Here is an 18,096-nt window from a genome sequence, read left to right on the forward strand (position 1 = left end):
ATTCTAATAATGACTATCAGGTAACCTAAATTAGAGTGCAAACTCAAATAAACCATACACAAGAGCCTAGAGTTGCAATGATATTGCAAGGCATACAGGTATGTTGCATTATTCTTTAAAATGTGACTTCTGCTTGTGAAAATGTTGAAATTCTGAAAACTTTAGTTTTGTTTGGGGTGTTGTATACCACCCTTTCTTCTTCTGAATAATTCCATCTAGGTGTACACATGTGTGTCATGGTTTAACCCCAGCCAGCTCACTTCGTACTGCATGGACTGGGGAGGAAATCAGAAGGATAAAAGGTAGAGAACTCATGGGTTGAGATAAAAACAGTTTAACAGGGAAAGCAAAAGCCATGCACACAAGCAAAGCAAAACAAGGAATTAATTCACTGCTTCCCATGGGCAGGAAGGTGTTCAGCCATCTCCAGGAGAGCAGGGCCCCGTCAAGCAAACAGTTACTTGGGAAGGCAAATGCCATCACTCCAAATGTCCACTCCTTCCTCCTTCTTCCTCTCACTTTACACATAGAGCATGTTGTCATATGGTCTGGAATATCCTTTCAGTCAGTTTGGGTCCCCTGTCCTGGCTTTGTCTCCTCCTAGCTTCCCAAGCACCCCCAGCTTTCTCACCAGCATGGCAGTATGAAAAGCAGAAAAGGCTTTGGCTCTGTGTAAGCCCTGCCCAGCAATAACAAAAACATCTCTGTATTATCAACCCTGTGTTCAGCACAAATCCAAAACACAGCCCCACACCAGACATAGCGAAAAAAATGAAGTCCAATCAAGCTGAAACCAGAACAATGTGTATATCACATATTTTAGCAATGCATTATTAAGATGTTTCTCAAATTATTGATGTATGTGTATATATTAGCAATGCCTTTTTAGCTTGTCTCTTGCACAAATAAGAACAGTCTCTTGCTGAAATGTATGCAAGGTCTGGCCCGCAGTCAACTGGGTCACAAATTTCATGTAAATCATCTCACTTAGTTCACTGGAACCACTTTCTGTGAGAAGGCAGTGAAAAAAATTGAAGAATGGGGCAGATTTCTTTAATGAAATGTAAGGGATACACCCTCTGTTATTCCTTTAGGTTTTCAAACTTACTGTTGGCTGGGCATGATATTGCAAAGAACATATCTGGGCAGCTCGCCTGCAGTTTATTCACTGGGCCCTGCTATGCTGCTACTGGTATTTCAGCTAATTAGGACTAGCTCAGATATGTCTGTGTAAGTTTCAACCATTCCCAGTCTGCTTGCTGTTGAGAATAAAATCATTCATATTTTCTGGAACATGAATATTTGTGTCTGATGTTTTACAAAATGTGATACTCCTGAGCTTTGTGCTTTGAGACCTCCATAAAAAGATTGTTAATGTATATAATACCAAGTGGAAGTGAAGTGACTGGAAATATGCCTATTAGTATTGAGAATGAGGCATAGAAAGAGACAGCATTGTGCTACAAATTAAAGGGTGCAGACGTCATCACCGTTGCTATAGCTTTCCTGTGTGCTTCAAAAAGCAGTTTGGAAAAAAGGTGCATACAAAAAAGGAGATGATTTTCTGTGTGAGCAAGTGTAAAGGCTGAAGAATTGAGGTGAAGGTAGACATAAATAATGGGAAAGCCCCAATCACTTAAAAGACAGCTACTTGGGCCATTTTCACAAGTATTTTAATTATTGGGAAAGTGATCAAAATATTGAAAAAAAAAAAGTTGGAATAACTATGTAAACTTACTTTTAGAAATTCTCAGTTGCAGTCAGCATTGCCTATGAATTTCTCTTGTGGTAAATCCATAGTTATACACAGGATGTTTTCCTGGCCCATCCTATTCATTATTTTATTATTCTTTTGTTCCATGATTTGGAAAAATGATTCAGGGTTTTTTACAAGTGGTATGAGTGGATTTATCATTAATCTCTCATGTATATTTTCCTCAATTAGATACTAAATGATCCAAAGTACAGACACTTTATTTTCAGGGATTGGTTGTGAATTCTAGACTTTTCATATATTTTATTTATGCAGAACTTTCTTTCAGAAAAAGTAGTGTTTTCAGAATTAATGGTCAATGATACAGTACAGTAAATTCCTCCATCATCATAACGCACTTCTTGTGCAAGTTCTTACTTAGAGGTTGTTCCAAGACATGTATTTTACCACAGTTTACAAGACAGTAGAGTTCTTTTTTATGAGTGTATGCCTGTATTTAATTATTTTCTAAACCAAATTAAAGAATTTTCATTCTGGTATCATTTTCATGGAGATTGGGATTATTTATTATTAATACAGTGTTTTCTTCAACAAATTAATATTTTATTCTTAATATCATCATAAATAAGTAATTTGTGCCTTTTTATCATTAATGACATAGGACAAATATGCTTTTGGTTGATTGCAAATGTGCTGCTGTGCAAATGTCAATGAGATAGAGAGAGTTTATTTTATGCCATTTTCTATAGTTTTAATTAAGCAATAAAAGAAGACAGCCAAAATAATTACATACAGTTTCCTGCTTGAAGAATATAAAACTAAAGCCTATGCAAACAAAAAGACTGCTAAAGAAAGAAAACTGACACTCTCTTGCTTAGCCTAGAATAACCTCAGGTACTTTAAAATATTAGAATCAGCAACATTCAGAATGTATTAACAAATTTTAATTATAGATGAGCTGATATGTAAAGCTAGTCCACTTGTAGTTCCCAACATCTAAGAACCATTTACCTTACATTGATAACCACCCATTTAACTTACAGCTTTGAACTACACAGCACTGCCTAGTTTCTGACAAAAATTTAGGCTAAGTAAATAAATAAAAACCTTTTTTAAAGGAACTTGGTTCCTAAAACAGTAATTAGGTTTCTATCAACAGCACTTTTGAGCTCCATCTTTGCTCAACAGCATCCAAATATAATTATGGAGACATGTAAATAGAATCCACCTCTTCTTTTTAATGCTGAAATATACCAAAGAAAGGGTACAAAATGAAGCTACAGTAGCCTCAGTGTAACCCAGAAGCATCTGGGAAGAAACTCAGGACATCTGGTCTGAATCTGTGACATTTTTATGTCCATTACATAAACAAAACTTGTCTTCTCTCTGTTGGATGACATCACAGCTGACCCAGGCACTTTGTTTTCTTTTCCACTTTTCCTATTTGATAAAAGTCCTATCTGCACAGCACTCTGAATTTTGGTGAGAGTGATCTGTGGCCTTAGTCCAACAGGCTGACCTAAGCAAAGCAAAGCAAACCAAACCTCACAGACAAAATGCTGCATTTGTTTGTCATGATATGCTCATGTAATCACTCAGCATCCTTCTCAAGGGTCCTGTACCTATGTACAAAATCTTTTATGAAAGTTTTGTGATCATTATTCTTTTGTAATAGCATAAACCCCATTCTATCATGGGAGCTAACCAAAAATTTAATCACTGGATAAAATCACAAATTTAATAGCTTCATCCTGATTACAATGTACTATAGGAGTTCTTCCCAGTCAATTTGCTTCTTACTGCTACAGAATTTTGAGGTCACTAGTGGTAAGTTGCTTGCTGTTGTCAGTGATTTTATTGGTAATCATGTGTATTGTCTGCAAAGCTTGCAAATGATGAAACCATAAAATTGTGTTATTAATATCAAAATAGTGCAAACAGAGGCTTTTTTCCGCCTTGTCATTTCCAGGAAATGTTTTCCTGAATATGCATCTTAAATAAAGTTTAAAAGGAGAATTAATTTTAAGAGGATATAGAACTCAGAGAGAGAGAAAGCAATTAACTTTACTTTCAAATTCTCAGAGAAGCAAAATATAGTTTTTATTATTCTTTTTTGAAATAACAGTTTTGGCTCAAGTTCTTAGAGCTTGGGAAGCAGATAATTTTCCAACACACAGAACAGGTGTATCTGTTCTGTGTCTTGGAAATTATTTGCTTCCCAAGCTCTAAGAACCTGAAAAAGTGTAGCTGTAGCTATTCTGTAGGTAATTAAATTTCATTTTAATGGTATCTCCAAACAAGAGGATAGCTAGTGAGAGAAATGCACAGGTTACAGGAGTAAGAGTTCCCTTCTTAGTGCAGAATATTACAGCACATAATGCAGTGTTTGAAATTGTCAGGGGCCTTTTTACATCCCCTCTTGCTCCTCTTCATTCTCATTGGGGATTTTGGTACTCTTGGGTTGTTTATCCACTATTCAGTGAGCTACAGTACTATACAAAATGTCAATATCAACATAAATTGCAACTGAAACAAACATTTAACATATCAATGGAACAGAAAGCAAAACTTCTCAGAGACAGGCAAAAGTCATCTGTTTGACCTGATTGTACATTTTTTTTACTTTGTTCCCAGTCTGTATGGAGCATAAGGTTCATTGAATATTTGTGTAATCATTTTGATTTCGATAGTTATGTGTATTGTACTTGCTAGATTCTAACGCAATTAAAAAACAGTCCCCAGGTTTTTTATCAGTTGTGGCACAGAAAAAAGTTTTTGCTCTTAGATAATTCACTTCCTGGATTTGGCTTGGATACCTCACATTGCCAGTCATTGTCCTAAATTTCAGAGAATGGTGTATCTCTTGCAGCCTTAAGGAAAATGTCTCCCTGACAGCAGTATCGTACTATAGTATTATCCCATGTTCTCCTGTAGTCCTAATGTAGAAATGTCTGTTTTCCTGGACTCATTTGGAATTGTAAACAAAGCAAAACCAAACTAAAACAAAATGGAAAAAATGTAGGTAAACAGAGGTTATTTGGAAAGCAGAAAGCCAAGATTCAAGAGGGAAGTTTATTTGTTTAGTTTTTTCACTTACAGTTAGAATTCAATACGTGAGCTACATCTGGTCTTATAGAGAGCATATTTTCTATTAGACTCCCTAGATGCAAAATGAACCAGGAATAGAAATCCTAATGTCACTAGCATTGGGCAGTCTTTGCATTTAGTTGATCCAATTCTGAGTACAGATAACCTCACATCAAATGAAATACCAAGTAAATTAGAATTTTATAGTTTCTTGACCCTAGTTTTTTTGCTCATGAACACTTTTAAGATTTTTGCCAGTATCTAAGAACAGATTGTTCTTGTTTTTAAAAAAAATTTAAAAGAGCAATAAGTTTTATTTTCAGTTCTTTTTTCTTAATTAAAAAAAAAAAATATTTGTGGATCCTTTGGCAAACTGAATAGCTGTATAATATCCAGTAAAACTAGCACTGCCATACCCCTGTATGTTGAATTCTTCACTGGAATCTCATGATTATTTGCTGAACAATCACCATAATTGTCCCATCTGCCTCCATTTCATTCTAGTTATGAGCATTTTTTCTCTTAGTCCTCTCCCTTTTTTCTGCTCTCCATGGCCTCAGGCAGGTCACTCACCCTCTCTGCTAATGCTTCTCCATCTGTAAAATGGGAGTAATGTGAGTTGTTGGGAAGATTAATTAGTGAATTAATATTTTTAAAGCTCTTGAAAGATGAGAAGCACTAGACAAAGGCTAAGTAGTGTAATTATTATTCTCAGAAGTGCCTTCATGAAGAGGGGAAAAAAAAGATGCAGTGTTTCTGCAAACTGATTAATATCAGTATAGGTGGTTCTGGAGATAGATGAACACAAGCTGGTTGGCTTTGCTAGTAAAGAGACAAATTAACATGAATGAATATGTAGTGTTTGTGGTTTTTACCCATTGTTTTTAACAGACTGTTAATATTACACATTTTCACATCAATCACAAATTACAGCTTGAAAGCATGAGAGAAAATGCGACTGTGTATTTAGGCAGTGAGGCCCTGCATCTTTCAGCTTCCACATTCTTCTACTTCCATTCCATATATGCAAGTGTCTTTTAAACATGCTACTTATTACAGATGCAAATGGAACTGAGAGTAACTGAAAATAAATATTTTAAGGTAATATTGTACAGTCTCAACTTTGTATTGTGACTATGAGACCATCTTCTCTACCCCCCACCAAAAGGCAAGCAATTTCCTAGTGCTATAATTAAGCCATCTTTCATTCCTCCATATTCAAAAAAAGGGAAAAGAGAGGCTAATGACTCAAATGAGTATGATCACATAATGATACCTTCTATCCAGAAAAGATGTGATTATTAACCTGAATTTTTTTTTTTCAAATGTGTTGTATGATTAATCTGTCATGTGCGGCTAGAGAATTCTATTCTATTTTGTTTAATCGGTGGAGGCCAAATTTTATTGCTTAGCCACTGTCTCAAACCATGACATCTTCAAAAGAGGTAACAGGTGCCTGTTCTTTGTGGAAGCATGTTCTCTTCCAAAAGGTTTCTGGAGAAAGATTGTGTTAAAGAAACTGTTCCAGCATGCTCTGTGCTGGTTTTTGGCAGCAAACTGCAGTGATGTACAGTTTAAGATGCCACTGCTGAATTCTCTCTCTGTGGGATACAATGCCCAAGTTTATGATAGACCATGATTTCTGCTTCCCTGAGTGAAGAGGCAGCAGCAGAGACATGGCTTTTGATTGGGCTGCCTGAGCTAAGGAGTTCAGGTTTTTAGCTCCGATCTCCTCCTGCCACCTTCAGTTTCCTGCTGGCTAGAACTGAGTGTCACATTTCATATTGTGATCTGAATCTCTGCCTTCTGAGCTTTTAAAATGAAGGCATTAATAGATCCAACTGGAAATAATGACTACAGAATGGAAAAATTAAGAACACACCTTCATATATTATTGCCTTTTCAGTCTCTTTTCAGCTGATGATTTAAGGTAAACCTTCGGAAACCTGATAATCACAAAGGCCTATGAGACTTTTGAAATGCAGGATATAGTCAAAAACAGGCAAATGAGAAATAACATGCTGGTCTGAAAAAGGAAGCAATATTTTTTTCTGAATTTTTGCTATAGGCAAGTAAACTCATGGCAGAGTAATATGTAGCACATGATATGTATCATATGCCTGTAATAGAAGGTGTTAGAGGGAGTAGTGATGTGAGTAGTAAAAACAAGAAGGAAACTCGACAGGATCAGACCCTGCTAATCAGTGTCAGCGTCTTTGTGCTGCATTGAAATCTTCATGTTCCTTGGTATCTAAAAATAAGATTTATATACAGTACAAACTTTAGCTTCTTTATGTCATGGAAGGCACTTAACTTATTACACAATTGGATGCAGTGCAATGCTTCTGGGAGTAATAATCTTGCCATTAGGCACATGGAAGGCACTAAATAACTTCTATTCCTGATAACCTCTGAAGAAGCTGGGATGAGGGACTGCCTTACCCTCCTGTTCACTGTCACCTTTATGTGCTATCTTAAGTATTCCCACAGCAAATCTAACCAAGTGCAAGCCAGCATGGTCCCATATGAAGGGAGAGCGCTGACCCCAAATAAGGGCTTTTCTTACTGGCTGCTATTCCCATCAGCCTACTCCTTCAGGGCTTGCACAATACTGCTGCAGGTACTCTTTATTTTATTTATTTTATTTTCAACCTTCTTCCCTGTTACAAGGAAGTTGTCCTTCACAGTTAATGGGCTGGTGTCTGTCATCTGAGGGAAAACTTGTTTCAGACTATGAAGAATGAGACTGTATGAGGAATTAAAATGTTTCCAGTCATGCTCCTTTACAGAATTTCCAGCTCCTCCTGAATAGTAGTTGAGGGAATGAAAAATAAAAGCAATTTTGGTAGTATTTGATTTCCTTTTCCTACATAAGTTATTTTTTTATTTGTATATGGAAAAATGCAGCTATTATTCTCCCTGTTATTTCCCTCTATACCTATCCATTCTAACACTGCCAAGAAAAGGCAGTATACTTCTCCTTATAAGACTGGCAAAATAGAGAGCAAGAAAACAAGAAGGAAGGAATATTAAAAGAGATTGGAAATTTAAGAATAAAAAAACAAGCAGATTAAAGTTGACTCTGGAATGGAAAAACTGCAAAAGAGAAGAGCAATATCATATAAGAAAACAGTCAAGGGTGAAATAAAAATAAAAATAAACCAGAACAATCAAAAAAAAAAGAAACAAATCCAAGTTCCCAGTAGTAGAAGACTAAAATCTAGTCAGACAGATGCAAGTGAGGATTTCTGGAAAGTTAATTAGTGTTTATCCTTGTTACTATATTTTTCTGAGCTTTTCCAGAAACCGGTAGCATCTGAAAAATCTCAGGCAGTGATGTTGTCACATCCTAAGATCAGATTTTCTCTATTATTATAAAAGCCCTGTGGTTACCCTGAAAAATGGACAGATATGATGCTTTATGACACTGAAAATGTGGCCCTTAAAGTGTACTAGATTTATAGTATTAGTCTGAGTAAGTAGCAGACAGGCTTCAGCCATAAAAATGCCAGGGAGAATCCCAAGACTAAATTGCAGTTCAGTTTTGTCCCCTTCAAAGGGACAAGCAAACCCTCCTTATTCAGAGAGACAGGAACAGGGAGGCTAATGGATGAGTGTAAGATATTTATGTGGTTACAAGCAGTACATTGCATCCCTGCACATGACTTTCTGCACTATCCTATCCCCCCTGTCCCTGCATGCTAAAGCAAGTTGATGGCAGAAGGGAGTGAGCAGAGAGATTTTACTGGGAAGTTGTAAATTGCTGCTGAGACAGATCATACCACAAATCACACTGTTCCCTTCACCTGAACAAGAAGGATGTGGGGGAGGAATTGTACTTTAGAAAGGATGTCCCTGAGTCATTCTGTTTCCCACACTGCTCCTGTGGTGCAAATTGCAGGGTGCTTCTATTTTTGCTGTTTTGTCTAAAGTAGCTTTATAGCCCCCAGCAAAAAGACCCAGACCAGAAACTGCAAACTTTGCTGCAAAACCATGCTCTTAGTTACAGCTGTTTAATTTCTTTTCCAGCTGAGCTGTGTAGGTGTATTGCTGACAGAAATTTTCAGCAGAGATAAACTAACTCTATATTCAAATCTTCCTTGGTCCTGTAGGGTACATTCTAGTAGTCCCAAGGTTCTCAATTCATACAGAAAGACACACCAAACAGACTGAATAGAATTTTGATTCCATTATTTCACAAAAGTGCCTTTATTGTATGCATCTATAAATGAAATAGTATTGCAAGCACATATGACTTTTGAATAACTGCTCATTCCATTTCCTTCTTTATAATTATGGACAACAATAATTTATTTGGTGCTTGAACATGGATGGTGTTCCTCTGTAATATAAAGTTAATTTCTCTCAGATGGTAGTTAAACTCCAAAAGAGTGGTGGCCTGTTTCCATTTTACATCTTCTTTCTACCTTAATTTTCTCTACTAGACCTGAATATATCACTAAAAATATTATCCCTCTATATTTCCTTCTTCTACTCACACGGATGTATATCCTCTCTACCCATAAGTTCCCTACTCTTACAAAGCATAATACTCATAAATTTTTCCCAGAACTGAATTGTAGAGTATTAACCACCACCTGCTTTTCCCCTGTCATGATTCTGGGACCATTCCACAATGGTATTAGGATACACCAAAACTTTCATTTGTTTAGTCATTTTGTGGGCCTTTATTTAAATCTAGGGTTACCCATGCCTCCTAAATGTCTCAAACATTGTGAGAATGTTTTAAAGGAAACAGAGATCACCAACATTGAATTGTCTCAGCCTACAAGGCTGGCTTAATAAAAGCAAACAATGAAATTCAAACTGCACTTTACATAACAGTATCAGAAGTGTCTTAAAGTAACATGCTGTGCTACTTTCCTTATATTTGGAAGTATGGCCTAAGTAAAAAGATTGATACTGATAATTATTGATAAACTGGGAGTGAGAACAGTGATCAGATGGCATAAAGCAGTTTATTCATCAGATGACATAAAGCAGCATTATATACTGGATTTGTCTGAGCCCTCTGAGGTACCACAAGGGGAAGCCTGATGAAATCAGCAGTTTTCCACTAAGTATGACAAGGATTCAGCTGTCTCCTTCCATTCAGATCACATCTTTACCTTAACATCAAAAACATCAAAAACCTGTTGAATAAGATGCTGAATTAAAGCACTGAATGCTCAAGATTAAACTCTTTGGTGCAAAGAAATTCCCCGTGTTGTCTGTACTCACTATGGCTGAGAAGTTTGGAAAGAAATGATCCATATCAAAAAATAAAATATTGGATGATGTTACAGGAAGACTGATCTTTGAAACCTGCTGTAGTATTCATTGATGACCAATTGTATTGCTGTTATATGAGACCTCACTGATTTATAAATCTGCTGTAGAATTCCACTTAAATCAATGTAGCTGTGCTGATATAGGCCAGATGAGAGTTTGGAGTTTCCTTTGCTCTGCTAGTAGTTTTGAAATTAATGAGGATGAGAGTAAAATTTCAGAGCTACAGGGCATGGCAGTAAAGTATTACTGTGAGTTAACTAGTCTCACTGTCAGTGGAGGCCATGGGGAAAACTGGTTGCCAAAATATGGAAAATATGGTTGTGAAAGTTTGAATGGCTCAAATACTTTTCTGTGGAGCATTTTTAATGTCTTAAAGTGGTTTATTATTTATATTTTTCTCTGAAGAAATGAAGGATAAATATATTTTTACTTAATATTTTCTATATTAAGTATAGAAATATACTTAATATAATGCTGGGTTTGTTGCTTTCCTAGAGTACTCACACATCTTATTTCCGGTTTCTGTGTTTCCAGCCAAAATGAAGCAGACAATACTTCTTTTTTGTTATTTACTTATTAGAAAAGAAGATTATACTCAGAAAATCAACACTCTAAGTGCATCCTGTATAGCATTTTTCTTTATTCATACCAAAGGATCTTTTTCAATGTAGGAGAAGAATAATTCTGTGTGTTGACATGGACATAAACACTATTTGCTTCTACTCCTTTCTGTTCCTGAGAATCAGCAGAGCTGACACGATGGACTCTGTGTGGGATTTGGGCCAGCAGTAAAGTTGTGACTGTTATAGCACTTTTCTTAGTGTTCCTCTATGGCCTTTTATTTGATATTGACTTTACATTGATGCAGGATAAGGTATTGAGCTGAAGTAGTTTGTGTCTGTGAACCAAAGGTCTTTACAAGAGTATTAAGAAACTTACATTAGTACAGCTTTCTGTATTTATTTTGGCATTCAGTCTAATCAAATGATCAAGTTTGGAAATACAGCTTTTTTAAATATGCTACTCATCTTTAAAAAAAAATCTTTTAGGGAAGCACAAATATCTAATGGCCTTTGACAGTAAAAAACTATGGTTTATTCAATGATATTGTAAAAGTCTTTTAAATTTTGCTGCTAAATCATTAGTTGGACAGTGATTCTTTTCCCCATGACTAGTAACCTGTCTTGCCCATGAAAAAATATTTTTTCTTTGCATTGAGGAATAATACTGAACAGAGAAAGTATTATTGTGTAATCATTTTAGATTCTGTTATGATTTCAAAATTCTCTCACACATTCATATTAATTCTTTCCTATAATCATGCCTTGGGGCAGTGAATTCAAAAGATTAATTAGAGATTACAGAGAATTTTATTTTATTTTTTTACTGCTTTAGTATACTGCCCCCTTTCTGTAAGAATGATGTGCTGAGAAGGGTGCCTAAATTTTTTAATCTCTATATGTTACTGTATAATTTCCTATTGAAGACATATTACTTTTCTTGTGCAGAAAAACCTCTGTCCCTTTATTGAGATGACTCATAGGAACTGAATTCGAAATTTTAAGTTATATTTAGCATTGGGAATAGGACCCAAGGCGCCAGACTTTGCTTCTGTTACTTAGACTATAGCAAGATTCATGAGTGAGTCAAATTATTGTTTTCTTTTGTTAACACGAAATTTAAAATGCCAGTGTCTTACCTAATAGTCCAAGACTAGAGTAAGTCCCAGTTGTTTCTGCACAAACTGAAATCATGTTGTCACTTCAGGTTTTTTCCTTCATGCTTCAGTCCCTTCTCTGGATCTGCTGTTATTTTTTCCCCAGACCTTCACTTGTGGTGAGAAACAATTAAAATAATTCAGTTTTGTACAATGAACTTCTGATGAATGTTGACCTTTAAACCTTAAAAAGACAGTCAGACCATTGAACGTGAATGATTACCATTTAAATGATTACCATTTATTTATTAGAACTTTTTTTTTTTGGTATAAAACTGTTGAAAGATGTCTGAAAAGTAATAAATGGAAAAGAATTCCTGTTATGGAGATCTCATAGGCTGGAACAGCAGTTTAAGGGAAGTGTTGAAATTTCTAGGGCTGGTGAGAGCTAAGATTCAATTAAACAAAGCAGCATGAAACCTGAAATTGGAAGCTTACAGGAGTGGCAAATAAATTGTCTTAATAAGGTCTTTTTCATATTTAATTTCTTTAATTGTATTTAAAATCATTAATAATACAACATGTGTCTGTGGATTACATGTTTCATGAGGGATGCCATGTCAGAACAGATAAGATTGTAAGCTTTGGGATGACTTCCACCCTTTCACTGGTACAAATGTATAGGTAAGGAGAAGAGCCTCTTTTTCAGTGGGGGTTGTAACAGGAAATCATCTTAGTCCTGACACATAAAACCCTTTACTCAATAATGTGTTTATGTTTCATATTAACATGTATAAAAGGCTTCTTATTTGATTAATTAGTTGATTAATTAATACCTTTCTTACCAGTAGTCCCAGGGCAGGCATGAATCCCTGGGTGATAGGCATTCAAGAAATTAAAAAAAAAAAAAAAAAAGTAACCTACATTCTAAAAACTTTGCTGTCTGAATATAAAATATTGCCAATCTTATAATCCAGATTTTGCACATCGAGGCACTGTTCAGCGGAGAGTGGCACTTCCAGAGGAGGAACCTGAAAATTATATTGCTAACACTGCTAGGGTAGAAAAATTGATATGTTCCTACTGATTGTCTAGTGGAAATATGGGGCACTTAGATTTATTTCCTGTTTCTCAGGCATTAAAGCCAGGGTGAAAAATCTTTGTTTTCCATCTTGCTAAATAAATTGGTGATTCAAACTTCCAGGGTTACTTCTGTGTGATCTAAATCACATGACACTCTTTTCTCTGTAATAATGAGCTTTCTGATGTGTATGCCTTCAGAAAGTAATCATTTAATCCATTTTCTCTGCCACTTAACAACTTCAAAATTGCTTTCATTACTGCTTTTCCTACTAAAACACAATTACACAAATTTACCAGAAAAATGTGTGAGTAGACCCAAAGTAAATAAATTTCATTAAGAATTTCAATATATGTTTATGACTAACTTTATTTCAGCATTCATAGAGTAACTTATGGTAACTACATATGAACTAGCATTGCTATAATAGGTTCTAAATCTTCTTCATTAGTTGCTATAAAAATATCAATTTTCCTTTTTATATTGGTGCTCCAGATCATCAATACTAAATATATTATTCTGTGAACAAAATTATTCTTAGTCACAAGCTGGTATTTCCATAGATAAATCTGAATGTAAAATGGAGTCAACTGCTTAGTGCCATAATTATCGTCCAAGAACAGGAAAACAGATGAGCAGATGAGAGCAGCCATAAAAGTTGACATACTTTGACTTGACTCGTTTGACCATGCAAGCCTGAATACTTGGTACACTGAAGTCTAGTTTCCATAATACCCTTGAACCAAAAACAAGTAATGAATACACCTCATTCTTCTTTCACTCCGCCTTTTTTTTTTATCCTGATCTAAATTTAAACTGTCATCTTTAATAGATTTATTTGTATCAGTGCAAGTGAAAGGCAAATTAGATCCTTTAAATGCATTCCTTGTTGGGTTTTCCCCTCTGCTGTGAGAGGGAAGAACTTGCATTGCTCTATTGTTGTGCTTTTCTACTGATTTATCTCCATGTTGAAAAGTCCTTTCTGTACTAATTTGAAATTCTTTCTCCACATTTTATTTAAATTGCCGCATGCACTTGTTAAATAATTCTAGTTTGCTTGGGTTTTGTTGCTCTTTTCTTTTTCTTTCCATGCTGACTGATTGCCATCTGGGGGCTAACATGAGCCCACCATGCTAATTTCACTTATTCTACCCATTAACTGCTATTGTCTCTGGGGTCAGAGACAAATGTATGGATCCGCTTTATCTCTGAGCTTAAAGACCATCTCATACAGTGAGCCTTGTATTACGAAATGGCTACATCAGCCTCCAATCACTCAGCTCTACCCCGCGTTGAATGCTGGTGTACCTTGAGAAACAGCATGCAAAAGCACAATTGTTTAAGTCCTCAGATGGTTAACATTGTGCATAACCTCCTCACAAATTACAGCCTCAGCTGCAGCACATCCATTAGTCTGGAAGAATGAAGATTCCCAAGCGGCCCTGGTGCCTTTCCCAATTCCCCTGCGACCCACCAATCCTCTCAGCGCTTTCTCTGCATGTAGGGAGTGTTCAGAGCTAATCAGGTCAATGATCATCTCACGGCTCAGGGGACATGACAGGAGCCTATCACAGCACTTACAGGATCTTCCAGACCTGAGCACGCCGGCTGAGAATCTCCTGTTAAGAAACATTGCTTTGGTGCCTCTTCTCTCACTCCCTACGAGCCTCTGAGGATTTCAGCTCATCTCTCTCTCTCTCTCCTCCAGACAGTGAGGAGTTCACTGAAAAAAAGGCAGAGCAGCATGCGGCTACCCGGAGGGTGTTGATTGAAACTTAGATTCTCCCCGATCGCTGTTGATTGGACTGATGCTCCAGCATTAGCAGAGAAAAGATTTCAATTAAGGTAAGTGCTGCTTTATCTGGCTGCCTGCATCGTGCCGAATTTCTGCATGGAAAGTTGGAGCTGAGTGAAGTGCCAGCCTGCACTGCAGCAAGGGAGCCCGCGCCGCGGGAGCGGGCTGGGGGCAGGACCCAGTGTCCCAGCCCGCAGCACCCCTCGGCACGGAGGCGAGTTTTGAGCAGCATCTAATCAATGGCTGCACTTTTCTCCCATCCTCTGATTCTCTGAAGCTTGCAAAAAAAAAAAAAAAAACAAAAAAACAAAAAACCCCAAACCAAACCAACAAACAAAGAAGAAAAAAAATTGTTAGAAGCATGCAGGAGTGAGAGAAGGCAGGAGGAGGAGGAAAGGCAAGTGCACTTTCCCTCCCCGCGTATGTATTTGAGGAAGCACAGCAGCTGGAAAGCAAAAGTGCATTATGGTAACACATAATCCTGAATAAGGAGCATCATTCCCTCACCAGCAGGAACTCGTAGATGCGGGGCTTTAAAGTCCCATGGCATTTAAATGAGGCAGTAAGGGATTCATGAAATGTGAGTCAAGAATATGCATGCAGCTTTCCAGGCTGCCGTCAGACTGAAGACTGTGACTGGCATGTGGAAGGAATGTTGTGCTTGGAGGCTGGTAGGATTTGGATAGTTGCTTTTGTAGGGTTAGCATTTCTCCTCTGTTTTGGGGGGGAAAGAGTGAGTAGGGATGTTGTTTCAATGCAAGTGGCCAGAAAATGAAATTGGTTGCTCTGGGGTGAGAGCAGTGTTTGACTGAGGAGAGAGAGGATGCATTTTTTCATGGGCTGATAGAAAGTGAGACATATCAAAAGAAACAGACTGATGCTTGAAGATCTTTATCTGTAAGGAAATAAGACAGTAGATGAGTGAGGCTGTCTTGAAAGATTAAATGAGTAATAGGAAAATGTCAGAGATTTTTACACAACCTGGAGTTAGTTAGCTAGCTTTGTACCTATGGTCTATCTATTCTGAAATTTCTAAAGTGAACTGACTTGGATAGTCTCAGTCATGTCCATGCTTGATAGCTGTGCTATCAGGGGATGTAATTAAGGAGTGTGTAAAGAGGCCAAACTTTTTAATACTGTAAGGGATGAAATTAAGATCTGTTGTATTGAAAATGTCAGTTCTCTCTGTTGCCCTTAAAAGTTAACACGTTTTGTTTAAAACTCAATCATAATAGAAAGAAAGCATTAAGGGAAAGTTAAGTGATTTCATATCTTCATAGCTTTGACAGATGTATAACTTCTAGGCAGTTTACAAAAGTGTGAATTTATTGCACTGGTTGTTTTCAGCCAATGCTGTTTATTGTCGTTAAAGATCTCTATTGTTGATTATTGTTTATTGTTGGAAATACAATTCATAGCAATATATCCTGCATTAAAAACTCAGCTAATCAATATGGACATATACTTCTCAAGCCTCTGCCCTGCCCCACTCCTCCTCTCCACATCACCACCTGCCCCTCTGCCCCCCCTTGCTCCCAAAACAAAAGGAAAACAAAAAAAACAAAAAAAAAAAAGAAAGAAAAAAAAGAAAAGGAAAAAAGGAACAATTCCAGCAAATGTTGGTTACCTGCAGGTTACTTACTCCATTAACCTTTTCAGTGAAAAATACCAAGTTGTCTTTCTTGCAAAAAACATTAGCATAGAGGGAAATGACCTGAGGCTTTGGGGGGATGTTCGAAGAATACTGACAGTTTTAACTGTCTATCTCTATATTCTCCTTGAAAATTATTCTGCAAAGTAGTATTTTTTATAATACAGTTGTCAAGGAAAGGAAGCTGATTTTGGAAGTACAGGCACTGATCCTCATTTTGGTGTAGCATATGGCTCACTTCATATTTCATGTTATGTTTATATGACATTTACTAAATGCCTGAGTGCTTCTTCCACCCAGAGATTCAAGTCTTGACCAGGGTAGAAGTATTTCAATGCACATATAAGAATGCACTGTATATGTCTTCACTTTTTTTCTTTCACAACTAATCAGTGTTTTTTCAGCATAGTATTCATTCATATACATCAGAGTATTCATTATTAAAAAAATAAAAATACAATAACTTAATACACTGCAAGGAAAAAAATCAAGCATAAACCAGCTGCAGTTGGAAACATCTAAGTTACATACAAATAGCAGGAAGTTCCCTTCTGGTCTTTCACAAGGTCTGACTACAAACATGGTTTGATGTGATGGCTTTGTTCTCCTTTTGTTTCACAAAGCTGTTGCTGTAAGTAACAAAGAAATAAATCACGCTTTCATGGCAATATGTCTGTGCCTTTCTAAACAAGTCTTACAAATACATCTCTATTATTATTTTACAAGATCACATGTGCTATCTGCTTGTAAGTGAAGTGCTTACTTTCCAGTGTGCCAGCCTCAGAGGTTTTATGATATGACAGTTTACCTAACACAGGGAAATCTTGCTTTTCTCATATTTTCATAAAAACCAACACTAATTCTATAATTACTTCCTGATCTTTTCTATTGGTGGCTTGTGAGCCTCTTCATACATAGTAATGATCCTAAAAGTGACCTCAGCAATATGGGGAAATAATATTACTCTCATTAAGCAAATAAATTGGGGCATCTGACTTACTGAAGCTTTTCAGACTTGTTAAACACAGGCAGACAGATTGCAGTATAGCCTAGTTCCCTCTCTTGAAGTTGGTTTTTTTACTCTAAGGCTGTATCAAATACTGTTAAATATATATCTATATTCAGAGTTCAACTTTATTTCAAACATTTCAAGTTCTTTGAATGAGGTTGGTGTTAATTTTTTTGCCTCAAGCTACATCTCCTTATTACTGACAGCAGAGTACGATTACTATCTAGCCCAACTCCATTGAAAATTAGTGTTTGATACTAATGCTTTAATGTTTTATGAGCTTTTTAGGGAGATTCATTAAAATGAGGCTTGGAAATGGGTAAAGGAAAGAGAGTTCTATGAAAACTGACATGAAACCAACCACAAACTAGTGAGAAACTGTCCTGCTAAAACAGGGATAGTGACATGTGAAAGAAGAAACAGGTTTAATGACTATAGTTCATAATCCAGATAATGTAAAAGAGATATATTATCCTAAATTATATATAATTTCAAGAGTATGGGGTGACAGTGAGTTAGAACAAACTTCAGGGGTTAATGAGTTTCCACAGTTTCACTTCTTGAAGATAAATGGGGAAATTGCTTTACCTGAAAAGGAGACTTTTTAACCCTGTGATATTTACATGGGTTATGAAACTAACATCAACTTTCCTAGCAAGACCATTGTGTCCCACCAGACTCTTATCTCTCTTTCATTATTGTTTTCATAATCTATTTCCTGGACACTTGTTCTTGCACCTCAGGGTAACATCTTCCTCTTTGTAAAGTCTCACTTTCTTCCTAATGATATATGTTTACCTTTATTCTTTT

General features: G+C 36.5%; 1 protein-coding gene across 7 annotated transcripts in view; it reads left to right on the top strand.

The window, feature by feature from the left end:
• CDH12 (cadherin 12) overlaps positions 1 to 18,096 on the top strand; it is a 636,634-nt gene that overhangs the window by 399,605 nt on the left and 218,933 nt on the right. For 4 of the 7 annotated variants that reach the window (XM_077181904.1, XM_077181897.1, XM_077181912.1 and 1 more), the window contains one exon: positions 14,540 to 14,676. The exons of the other annotated variants lie outside the window; for them this stretch is intronic. The gene's annotated coding sequence lies outside the window, so the exon portion shown is untranslated. The remainder of the gene's footprint in view (positions 1 to 14,539; positions 14,677 to 18,096) is intronic. 7 annotated transcript variants of the gene reach the window in all.

The sequence above is a fragment of the Agelaius phoeniceus genome, chromosome 1 (assembly GCF_051311805.1).
Source record: "Agelaius phoeniceus isolate bAgePho1 chromosome 1, bAgePho1.hap1, whole genome shotgun sequence".
NCBI classification, from domain to species: domain Eukaryota; kingdom Metazoa; phylum Chordata; class Aves; order Passeriformes; family Icteridae; genus Agelaius; species Agelaius phoeniceus.